A 12,995-nucleotide genomic window follows, 5' to 3' on the forward strand; every position below is an offset into this window, starting at 1 on the left:
TCTTCTATCCACCAAACTCTGCAGTCCACACTCTCTCAGCCGATCCTCATAACTAACATTGTACAATCCTGAAACCATCTTTGTTATCTGCCTTTGAACCCTTTCCACAGTTATTTTATCCCCTTCAAATCCTGGGGACCAGATCTGAGAACAATAGTCTAAGTGTGGTCTGATCAGAGTCTTATACATAAGAATGATAACCCTTTTATCTCTGCAGGTCAGTGTCCTTCTTATTATTGTAGCAATCCTCTGTGTTACCTTCACCACCTTTGCAATATGTCCCCTAAATTTAAGGTTTCTACCAATCATCAATCCCAGATCTCTTGTCTCCCCTACTTCCTCTAGTATAACTCCTCCCATAGAGTATGCAGCATCCCATCAATGTTTTTTCCCAAACCTCAACACCTTACATTTTGCTGCATTAAACTGACACCCCCATTCATTTGCCCATCTATCTAGCTTATTCAAATCCTCTTGCAGGGCTACCACATTTGCACCGTTACTAATAATTCTTCCTAGCTTCGCATCATCTGCAAACAACTGAATATCCCCTTGCAATCCACTGGCAATGTCATTGATATAAAGGTTAAACAATATAGGTCCTAGTACTGAGCCCTGTGGGACCCCACTTGTAACCTTCTGTCTCCTTGAAACTGCTCCACCATACACAACTCTCTGATACCTATCAGACAGCCAATCCTGAATCCAGTTGACCAATCTGACATCCAGACCCATGTGTTGCAACTTAAATATCAGCTTATCATGTGGCACCCTGTCAAATGCCTTTGCTAAGTCTAAGAAATTTGCAGTATATGCCTTTTCCTCATCTAATGTTCTTGTAACTTTATTATAAAAGGCTAGCATATTGCTAAACCAAGAGCACCCTTTCACAAATCCATGTTGACTCTCACAAATAACATTACCCTCATCTTCCCAGTGCTGTATACGGTCTCTCATTACTTTCTCCAAGATTTTAGCAACTACTGATGACACACAGACTGGTCTATAATTAGACACTTCCAGTCTGTTACCACCCTTATGCAATGGCACTATCTTACCTTCCTTCCATTCCCTGAGCACCTTTGCCGAAGCCAGACTTTCATTGAAAAGCCAGGTTAAAGGCACTGTCAGTTCCATAGCACATTCTCTCAAAACTCGTAGTGAAATACCATCCAGTCCAAAAGCTTTATTGACATCCAGAGTTCTCAGTATCTGAAACACACTCTCCTCCTGTACCTCTAAACCTTGAACCTGCCCCATCCCTCTATGATTAAAACTGACTCCTCCAGGATGAAATACTCCAATAAAGTGGTCATTGAACAATTCCACTAGGTCCTCTGCATCAGTCACTCTATTCCCATTTTTATCCCACAATATCATTCTTCCACAGTCATTTCTCCTCCTACTGGCCACATAGCTAAAAAATTCCCTAGGATTTTCTTTGGATCTTAGGGTCAATCTCCTCTCATATTCCAGGTTCGCTTTCCTTACCACACTAGTCACTCTTCTGGCTAGTGTCTTATATTCTTCATGATTCTTCATGCATCCTCTCTTCACCTGTCTCCTTATATCTCTTCCATAGTCTCTTTTTCACATGCAGTTCCTGTTTAATATTGTTTGTCATCCACTTTACTCCAAATTGTGCCCTCTTCTTCACTCGTGGTATACAACTTACCATTGCTGCTAACAAATATTCTTTCACAATTTCTCACACACTAACGATATCCCGGCCTTCCAATTCCTCCCTCCATGAAACCTCCCGAAGTTGATGTCTAAGACTATTATAATAACCTGCATTATTATTCCACATAACTTCCCGTCTTTTTGATACTCCTGCATGTCTATTCATTTTCCAAGTCAAAACCATATCGTCACTCTCTCCAACTGGTGGGTGAGATGTCATCTCAGTTATTATCAACTCTTCTGATGCTATAACCAAATCTAAAACTCTTGAACCTCTTGTTCCCTCTGTTACATGTTGCCTAAGACATTTATCCCTCAAGAATTCTAGAAATTCCATTCCACTATTGCTACATGCATCTTCCTCTCTCCAATTTATACCACTGTAGTCAAAATCTCCCATAACAATCATTCTTCATGCACTTGCCAACCTTGGCTGTCTAAACATCTCCTGGTCCCCATCCTACGTGCTCCTGGGTCTGTAGCAACACCCCACTAAATATCCTGTCTTGTCTACCTCTACCTCACACTGTATGCTCTCAAAATCATTTGTCTCACTTCCTTCCAAAGCCTCCACTCTTAGAGGACATAGGTCATCACTTATCATAAGCAGTACCCCACCACCACACTTTCCCCTCCTATCCTGATGAAAAATGCTATACCCAGTGACTTCTATTTCTGTTATTATATCCCCTTCTGTCAACCACGTCTCAGTGATCCCAATAATTTTTGGCCAGGCCGATGCTATCTGTGCCACCAATTCCTCTCCCTTATTCCGGATACTCCTGGCATTAGTATAAAGCATATAAATGCCATTGTTTCTATACCCAGCATTATCCCTTCTAGACTCCACTGGGTTCAGTGTTACCTGACATCGTCTCCCTTCTCCCAAGTATCCATTCCCACAAGAGGCCACCCCTGCTATCATCCTCCCTGGGACACACTGACTCGTTCAGAACAGCAATCTCTCCAGATGCCTACGTCCTTCCTCATTCAAATGTAAACGGTCTCTCGCATATAATTCCTCTCTTTCCTCAAATGCACTGCAAGCATCCACATATACCAGTCCTCTCTTGTCACACACTCTTGCTATTATGCCATTCAATATCACCGCTCTTCTGCTCAGCTCATCATTATCATACCTAGGCAACACACACACACACTATTTTTCCTCTCTCTGTCTTCTTCCGTACAGACTCAAGCAAAACCATCATATCTCTCGCTGCCCGGCTTTCATTACCACTCAACTCATTCATTCCTACCATCACAATCATCTCATCCACCCTTTCACCTCTCTTAATTGCCATAGCCACCCTTTCTATTGTTCCTCCTGGCAAACACTCCTCACGCATCCTATCTTGAACACCACGGATCATTGAGTTGCCATACATTATACCTCTTACCATTCCCTCTCTCCTATTGTTTCCATTCTCTCCTCTTCTTTCATTCCCATAGGTCTCTCTCATTCCCTCTCCTCTACTGCTATTCTCTCTTCTAGCATTCCCATACCTCTCTCTCTCCTACTGTTTCTATTCTCTCCTCTTCTAGCACGCCCATACATCTCTCTCATTCCCTCTCTCCTACTGTTTCCATTTTCTCCACTTCTAGCACTTCCATATCCCTCTCTCATTCTGTCTCTCCTACTGTTTCCATCCCTCGTCTTCTAGCATTGCCATACCTCTCTCTCATTCCATCTCTCCTACCGTTTCCATTCTCTCCTCTTCTAGCACTTCCATATCTCTCTCCATTCCGTCTCTCCTACTGTTTCCATCCTCTCGTCTGCAAGCATTCCCATACCTCTCTCTCATTCCCTCTCTTCTACTGTTTCCATTCTCTCTTCTAGCACCCCATACCTCTCACTCATACTCCCTAAATGCTCTCTCTCTCTCCTACTCTGATTCTCCTTGCATTTATCTCTTCCATTCTCCTAATCTTATCTTTCATACTTCTGCTCTCATTCACAAGACATTCCACCTCCTCTTTCAGCTCATCTATCTCCCTCTGCAGGTCATTCACTCTTAATCTAAATTAACTCTCCCAAACAAAACCATCTCCTAAACTTTCACAGTCACTCACACCTTCCACACTATCAACTATTATTTTCTCATTCATATATATCTTTTTTTCATTCTCTCCTATCACACTACTTGTCTTCCTACATTCATTCCCCGTTTCTGGAGCAACAAAGTCGGATATCGATATTTCTAATGCACTTATTTCCTCCAACTGCCTGCATTTTGCACATATATGCTCTCCGCTCTCTTTCACAAGCCACATATCTAATTCCCGAGACGCATACATGCCACAAGTACTGCATGCCACAAAGCCCCTTATGATATTGCTAATAATTGAGTTCTTAAATGGCAGAGGACTTGGCGATACGCCACTTGCAACTGCTGCTGAATCTGTCGTCATTCCTTACTGCCGAGTAGCTAATCGTTAATTATTCAATTGATAAATTCCGTTAAATAAATAGAAAAAAAGTACAAACAATTACAAGCAAAACAAAACATTTAAGTACACTAAATAAAATGAAATATAACTAAATACAGTAATGAAAACTTAGCTTCGTTTTGTCTTCCACCATTATGCATTCGATTCCGAAGGTAACCAAAATATATTATATAGCGACAGCCACTAACTTCCAAAAAACAACCATTGAAGTACATTCATATTCAGAGAAACGATTTAGCACTCAAAAATGTAGAAAAACGGGGAAAAAAACGGACTATTCATCAATTAAAAATCACTTTCTTCTACACAGCTCAAATTCACCGCCACAAGAACCGGATACAATCCATAAGGATTATATCCGGTTCCACCAATACATCCACTCGGGATTTGCTGATCATGCTTTGGTCACCTGCCACAAAATGCGCCGGGAGAAAGCCACTTTATTACACTGCAGCATGCATAAATATGAGAGATTATTCATAGAATCAGCCTCAGCGCTAAAAAACTCTCCAAACCTCAACATATTTGGATGCATGAGATGACTGCCCCAAATATGGGAAGCTTGCATTCTTAGAACATCAGCCCAACAGCCAAGACTACCCAATTTAGCCAACTAGGTAACACCTTTTAGAACTCTAGGACCGACTTCAGTTGTTTTCTTCAGCCATATTTGTTTAGTGTTAGTGCCTGCATGCACATATCATTATTTTTTATGTTCCATGAAAATGGTAACATAACATTACCGAAATATAGGAAGTATTAATTAAAGTTTTTTAATTGATATATAGTATACATTGTCTTTCCCTAAAATCTGACAGTTATGTATCACCAACGTATAAGTTTATCTACAAGAATTACAATATCATCAATAGGAAACATATGCAACCTTTTCAACCCACAGTGCACAACCTTACTTACATTTTGCAACATTAAATTAACAATCATTATCCTTTGCCCATGCCAGTTTCTTTAAATCATCCTGCAGGATGTCTACATCACTTTATCAACTATTGCTCTCCCCAGTTTTGCATCATCAGCAAACAACTGAATATCCTCTCTTAAATCTTTCCCTATGTCATTGATATACAAAGTAAAGAGTAATGGCCCTAGTAACGAAACTTGAGGTATTCCACTAGTCCCCATCATTCTCCTAGACTCTACTCCACCTACTCTCTGGTGTCTATCTGTCAGCTATCCCCCTTATCTTGCTACTAACCTCATATCCATTCCCATCCTCTCCAGTTATTTGTAATAGTTTTCCATGTGGTATTCTGTCAAATGTCTTGGCGAAGTTGAGCAGTATCATGGAGACTGCTCCATTAATAGTAGAGTACTTTTAAGGTTGTTGATATATCAGAACTCTTTCCTGAAAAGAGATGCCCTAAATCAAATCAGCCCATGTGATGAGGAGTTTTTATATGTCAAAATTTATAGAACACTAGACTAGCTGCAGTGATCACTTCTCTAAGTATCAAAACAATGTTATGATAACAGGTCAAACCTATTCTGTTCACTAACTAAATGTAAAATTTAAGGTACCATACCACATCTTCAATCTTGCCAATTTAGAGAAAGTGCAGCAGCCATGATTGTTGTTAGTTAGCTTAAATAATGATCATCATCATGCATATCAATGATTTAGGCCTAGCGTGACCTGTTCCAGACTTAGAAGTCATCGTTTAATCTTTTAGGAGGACATCCTGGTTTTCTTTTTCTTAATGGCTTGTACTTTAAGGCTTGCTTTGGTAATCTTTCTAATTTCATTCTTTGAATGTGTTCCATCCATTTATGTTTATATTTTTTAATTTTTTCTATTACTAATTCCTGGTTTAATTCTTTCATAATTTCTTTGTTTCTTTTGTGATCAAATAGAGTATACTTTGCAGTTTTTCTCATAAACTTCATTTCTGCTGTTATTAATCATCATTTGTCTTTTTTGTTTTAATAGTCCAGATTTCACTTCCATTTTAATACCATGATGGAAATTTTTATTCCATTTTATTATTATTCGTAAATAATTTTTAAATTCTTAAATAACAGGAGCCTGTGTAGCTCAGTGGATGTGGCGTTTGCACACCACCGCGCTAGGCCGCACGAAGGAAGTCTTGGTTTCGAGTCTAGTCGGCGACTAGAGGAAATTTTTCTAAGCCTTTTTTCGACCGGTTCCCGAGTTAGTCGATCTCTGGCACGGGCAAGCCGGTTTTTCCTCCCGGAAACTCGGGTTTTTCATCCTGTAAACTCAAGAAAATCGACCGTAGAACCCACATTATTTCAGACATTAAAAATATATTGTGTTAGGGTTAGAGACCACGAGATGGCGGCACATTTGAGCCGTCTCTCTTCACTGCGTACCGCTTAATTAGTGATAGCCTTGGGCCATCTGTCTCTGATTGGGTACCAGTGGAGATTGAACTGCCCACTCAGTCTCCAAAAGATAGATAGGGCTAAATGGCCTCGCCTACTCCCGTATATACGGGAATAAAAAGGCGTTAGCTGATTTTTTTTTTTTTTTTTTTTTTTTTTTTTTTTTAAATAACGATGCTGATCAGAATTCATGTAAGGTGCTTGCATTCAAAGGGCATATGCTAGCAAACTTACACTATGGAGGTTGTCTAAGTTAATCTATTTTGAATATATTATTATTATTATTCAGGCCTCCATGGAGTCAAAAGACTCATCGTGGGAGGTCCTTTCTAAGAAACACAAAATCCATCATACCATGCCTTAAACTCATTGACCGACCTCGCTCTCGCCACTCTATCAGGCAATGCATTCCACCCTCCATGCAAAGAAACCACTCCTCACCCTCTTTCTCACAGTTTCCTTTCGTAACGTCCAGGAATGGCCCCTTGTCATGACTCCTTCCCGCTGTTCAACCAAGTGAAAGAACTCCCCCAGTGTCAACCCTGTAACCACTTCTCAACGGTTTAAAAGTCTCAATCATATCACCTCTCCTTCTATCCACCAAACTCTGCAGTCCACACTCTCTCAGCCGATCCTCATAACTAACATTGTACAGTCCTGAAACCATCTTTGTTATCTGCCTTTGAACCCTTTCTGCAGTTAATTTATCCCCTTCAAATCCTGGGGACCAGATCTGAGAACAATAGTCTAAGTGTGGTCTGATCAGAGTCTTATACATAAGAATGATAACCCTTTTATCTCTGCAGGTCAGTGTCCTTCTTATTATTGTAGCAATCCTCTGTGTTACCTTCACCACCTTTGCAATATGTCCCCTAAATTTCAGGTTTCTATCAATCATCAACCCCAGATCTCTTGTCTTCCCTACTTCCTCCAGTTTAACTCCTCCCATAGAGTATGCAGCATCCCATCGATGTGTCCCAAATCAAGACCTTACATTTTGGTGCATTAAGCTGACACCCCCATATATATATAAATAAATAAATATATATATATATATATATATATATTTTTTTTTTAAATCACGTTCAAGAAATAAGTACACGTCAGGCATTAACATCTCAAAACTTAAACAAACATAAGCTTATCAGAAAGTTTAATTCGCTAAAGACTACACAAGAACAACCAACCCCTAATAATCTTCATAGAAGAACTAAAAAATTAGTGATAAACCAATCGTCATATGTTCTAAATCATAACGAAGAACAAATTCTTGAAAAAGGTCTCAATTTTGTCCTTGCGCCTAAAACTATTCCCAAGGAAATGTTTTTAACTAAGATGGAGCTGCATCACTACTTCCTGCCGCAGACACCAGTTTACTTCGCATGGAAGCAATACTTGCGATTAATAATGCAAGACCTTCATCTGATACCATCTCCCTTGGCGAAAGGCTAGCCATAAAAAGTCTTAAGAATAACAAAGACATCGTTATCTTACAAGCTGACAAGGGCAACGCAACTGTAGTGCTAAATAAAACAGATTACCATGAAAAAATCTTGGTATTATTAGAGTCAGATACATACAGATACAGGCTTCATTTTGGCGATATAAACAATTATTAAATTAAGGGGATATTAGATCCCACATTGTTTTAAAACCGAATAAGAAATGCAAAGATTGGAATCAGGGAGTTTTATGCCGAATATAGTATAAAAAACTATAAAAGTATCGGCGAATACTAACGTGAGCTAAATGCAAGTAGTCCTAGAACGTAGTACAAACACGGGCAACTTTGCAACGAGTTGCCTGTGTTTGTACTGCGTTCTAGGACTACTTGCATTTAGCTCACGCTGGTATTCGCCGATACTTTTATAGTTTTTTATACTATATTCGTCATTAAACTCCCTGATTCCAATCTTTGCATTTCTTATTCGGTTTTAAAACAATGTGGGATCTAATATCCCCATAATTTAATTAATGAACTACAACATCTACAAAGATCCTTCACAAGTAATGGCTACTCGTCAAAAACTATTAATAAGCATCTATACTGCTGCCATCAAAACAACTCAGAAACACAAGACAATCCCAAAGGTTATATCTCCTTACCATATATCAGCTCATTCTCCGAAACTAAGAAGAATTTTACGAAAGTTCAACATTAAAACCTGTTTCTCTACTCTTCCTAAACTAAGATCGATTTTAAGCAAATACAAACAAGCTCACAACCATCTACAATTTCCAGGAGTGTACAAAATCACATGTGACTGTGAGAAGCAATACTATGGCCTAACCGAAAACTCCATCCTCCTACGTCTGGAAGAACACCAGAGGGACATTGCCTGCAAAAGAACTAGAGCAAGTACCCTGTCAAGCCATGTACTGTTTTCAGTAAACACAAATGATGAAGGCCGTCAACATGAGATAAACTGGACAACAACCTCAAACCTTCATATATGCCGTGACGAGGTGGAGCGCCGCATAGTCGAGTCTAAGGAAATTGTTATGGACCCTCATCACATAAATAATAATCTTAGCTATAATCTACCAGACTCTTTCAGCTCTGCTATCCGATATTGGCACACTCGTGAAATCAGATGCACGCAGCTACTTAACAATAGAACTTCAACACGGACTGTAGCTACAGTTCAAAACTAATTGAATTTTATAATAGTCATTTGTATAGTGTACGATGTTTCTTATAGTGTTTATTTGCTTTCTATGTTCCCACGGCTGAAGAAGTCGGACAATCTGATGAAACATGTTGCGTTTTGAATAAATTTAATTGTTATTCTAGTCTCGGTAATAGTCAGTATATATATATTAGGGTTACCAAGTAATTTTATAAACTTGGTTATTTTACTCCTAATCCCAAGTAAGCAAACAGTTAAGTTTGCACCTGAAACATAGTTCAAGTCTAAAGGTGGTACAACACCAGGGCAACTCATTGTAAACCTTTGCGCCTGAAATGTAGTTCAAATCTAAAGGTGGTACAACACCAGGGCAACTCATTGTAAAGGTTCACAATGAGTTGCCCTGGTGTTGTACCACCTTTAGACTTGAACTACGTTTCAGGCGCAAACCTAACTGTTTGCTTACTTGGGATTAGGAGTAAAATAACCAAGTTATTTACATATACATATATATTATTATTATTATTATTATTCAGGCCTCCATGGAGTCAAAAGATTCATCCTTCCTAAATATATGACTAGGTATAGTAAATTCCAAAATTGGGATAACTTGTACAAACCACATCTTTAAGGAATAGTAAATTCCAAAATTGGGATCACTTGTACAGTATGTTATATTAGCAGAATGCGATATTAGCAGTATCTACTACTGTTAATATCACAAGAGCAGTAGGAGTTAAGGGAACAATAGTGACTGCATAATTCTGTTAGGATGTAACTGAAAGTTTTGACAGGTGATTTTTAGTGCAGAATGAAAGAGTCTGTTGGCTGATAGGAGTGAATGGAGAAAGGCTATGTCTGCAAATGTGTCAAAGTAGATTTGGAGCTAGATGTCTGGATAAAGTGCAAAATCAGGGAAACTAGGGAGATATATTTTCTTTGCTATAAGCACAAAGGAATATTGCAGTTCATGTATACAGTGCCAGGAACAATAGTGAAGAATTTTTAGCATCTGTTGAACAGAAAAAAAGAGCCTCCGTAGCTCAGTCGGTATTGACGAGGCCCTTTGGTCGGAAAGACCTGGGTTCGATACCCATCGATGATGTGAGGAACCTTTATCTGGTCTCTTTCGACTAAAGGTGGTCACATACAGAGGTAGAGGGTTTTTTCACCAAGAAACTCGGGTTTTTCATCCCTCAGAACAGGCAAACTGACCCCGTGAACACACACACGGCTACAATCACAAATACTTACAGCAATATATGGAAGAGATAAGGGTCCTCACCACATGTCATTACATCCGTAGTTAACCATGAGTTCATGGTAGTCAACCTCCTAGATAGGAGACATCACATGAATGATATGGAATGAACAGAAAAGCACTTGTGATCCTGCACTGAGGCAACCACTTTATCATCTGAGTTTGTACAGTGTTGAGCTAGTAGATATGTAGAATTTTGCCATGGTCATTGGAGTAAATGCTATGGCATAAGAAACCAAAAATAGTCAGGATAAATGAGGTAGGAATTTAAACAAAAAAATGTAAGTAGTACAAACAGAGATAAAGCTTTGACAGAAAATCCCAATTTTATTTACTATGTGGAAGTAAAAGGGAAAAAAAAAGGAATAGAATTCAAGGGATATAGTGTCTTCAGAGAGGACAGATATGTTCCATATTTGCTAATGATAGCATAAGAATTAAAGCCAAAAAGAATAGACATGGCTAAATATATAATTGGCTGCTGCTATGATCCAGGGGTATATAGGAGAAGGAAGATGAAATGCACTTGCAAATTAGCATGATGAATACAGGATAAGTAATTATTATGGGGGATTTCAATTATGGGGACATACATTGGGAGGAGGAATGGTTACAGGCATGGAAGGAAATATAATTTATACAACTGCTGAGAGATAATTACCTCTGGCAACATATAATGGAGTGGACACAGGGTTCAAGAGTGCTGGAATGAGTGATCATTGCATCAGAGAACTTAAAACTAAACAAACTAGCTACACTGCCTCCACTCAGAGAAAGTGATAATGTATTTTCTTTATTCCCTAATGCTAACTCTTCATCCCAATCAATATTTCCATAATTGAAATCATCCATAATGAATACCCTTCCCTTGCTCACTAAGTCAAATTGCATATACATTTCTTTGTCTCCATGATCCCTGGCCTGTAGCAATACCCCACCAAATATATATCATTCCATTAACCTTCAAATCGCACTATGCTGCTTCAAAATAACTGCCACTTTTTTCTCCCATATCTGAAAATTCTGCAGACATAATGTCCCTGCACTCATCCTTTCTTATTGACTTTAATATCTTCATAAAAAACATCATATCCATCCATTTCTATTCTTGTCAAGATGTAATTTTCATCCACCCATATTTAACTTATTGCAACTACTTTCTGGCACATAAACTAAATCAATGCAACAATTTCATCTCCCTTATTTCTGATGTTCTCAGCATTCATAAATAAGCATAAAAATTCATTACTTGGTCTACAACCTGTCCTACTCATTATTATTAGTACCCAAGTCCTCATGGAGTCAAAGACTAATCTGGGAGGCCCTTTTATCCCACACTGAGCTCATCACAGCATGTCTTAAACACACTCAAACTCCTTGCAGACATCACATTCTCAGGCAAGGTATTCCAATCATTTACAACTCTGCACGAAAAAAACCTACCCTCACTTCCCTACTCACACCCTCTTTATACAGTTTCCAGGGATGACCTCTGGTTCTCCCCTGATATCCCACTATTTTCTGTAGAACTTCTCCAGTAACAACCCCCTTACTAACTTGTAGGTCTCTATCATATCTCCCCTCTTCCTCCTGTCCATCAGACTCTGCAAATTACATCTTCTCAATCTTTCCTCATACTCAACATTCCAGAGGTTAGAAACTACCTTTGTCAGTCATGTTGGAAAACCAGGTGACCAAAATGTGGGCACAATAGTCCATGTGTGGCCTAATCAAAGACTTAGACAATGGAACAAGAATCTCCCTACTTCTACAAGTTAGTGTCATCAGCATCATTCCCAGAAGCCTTTGTGTTGTAGTCACAATTTTGGCTATGTGTCCCCTAAATTTAAGATCCCTATCCACTATCGCCCCCAGAACTCTTATTTCCTCTACCTCCAACAATATATCTTCAGCAAGCATATATTCTGCATCCCATCTTTGTTTTCCAAATTTTAAAACCTTACATTTTGCAACAATGAACTAATATTCCCATTTCCTTGCCCAATCACTCAATTTATTCAAATCTTCTTGTAGGGCCACAACAACATCTCCTCCACACTTCATGGTTCATCCCAACTTTGCATCATCTGCAAAAAACTGAATATATCGATCCAAATCTTCACCAATATCATTAATATACAAGTTAAACAGTAATGGCCCTAAAACAGACTCCTGAGGCACTACACTAGTGACCTTCCTTTTGCTTGATATCGCTCCCCCATATTTTGATACTTATCAGATAGCCAGTCTCCAATCTAATGCACTAATCTAATATCATCCAACCCCATCTGCTCTAGTTTGACTGTCAACCTATCATGAGGTAATCTATCAAAAGCTTTTGCGAAATTCAAGTATATTACTGTGTATCCTTCTCCTCTGTCCAGGGAAGCAGTCACTTTATTGTAATATGTAAGCAGATTACTAAAACTTGACCTCTCTTTAGGAAATCGATGCTGTCCATCAAACATAATACCATTGTTGTCAACCGAATTCTGGATCCTAGTTCTCACAAGCTTCTCCAACAACTTAACCATAATACATGACACACAGATAGACCTATAGTTTGATGCTTGAGTTCGATCACCTCCTTTATGAAGTGGCACAAT

Source organism: Typopeltis vanoorti, chromosome 6, assembly GCF_054136105.1.
Source record: "Typopeltis vanoorti isolate ZY-2024b chromosome 6, IOZ_Tvanoo_1.0, whole genome shotgun sequence".
Lineage (NCBI taxonomy): Eukaryota > Metazoa > Arthropoda > Arachnida > Uropygi > Thelyphonidae > Typopeltis > Typopeltis vanoorti.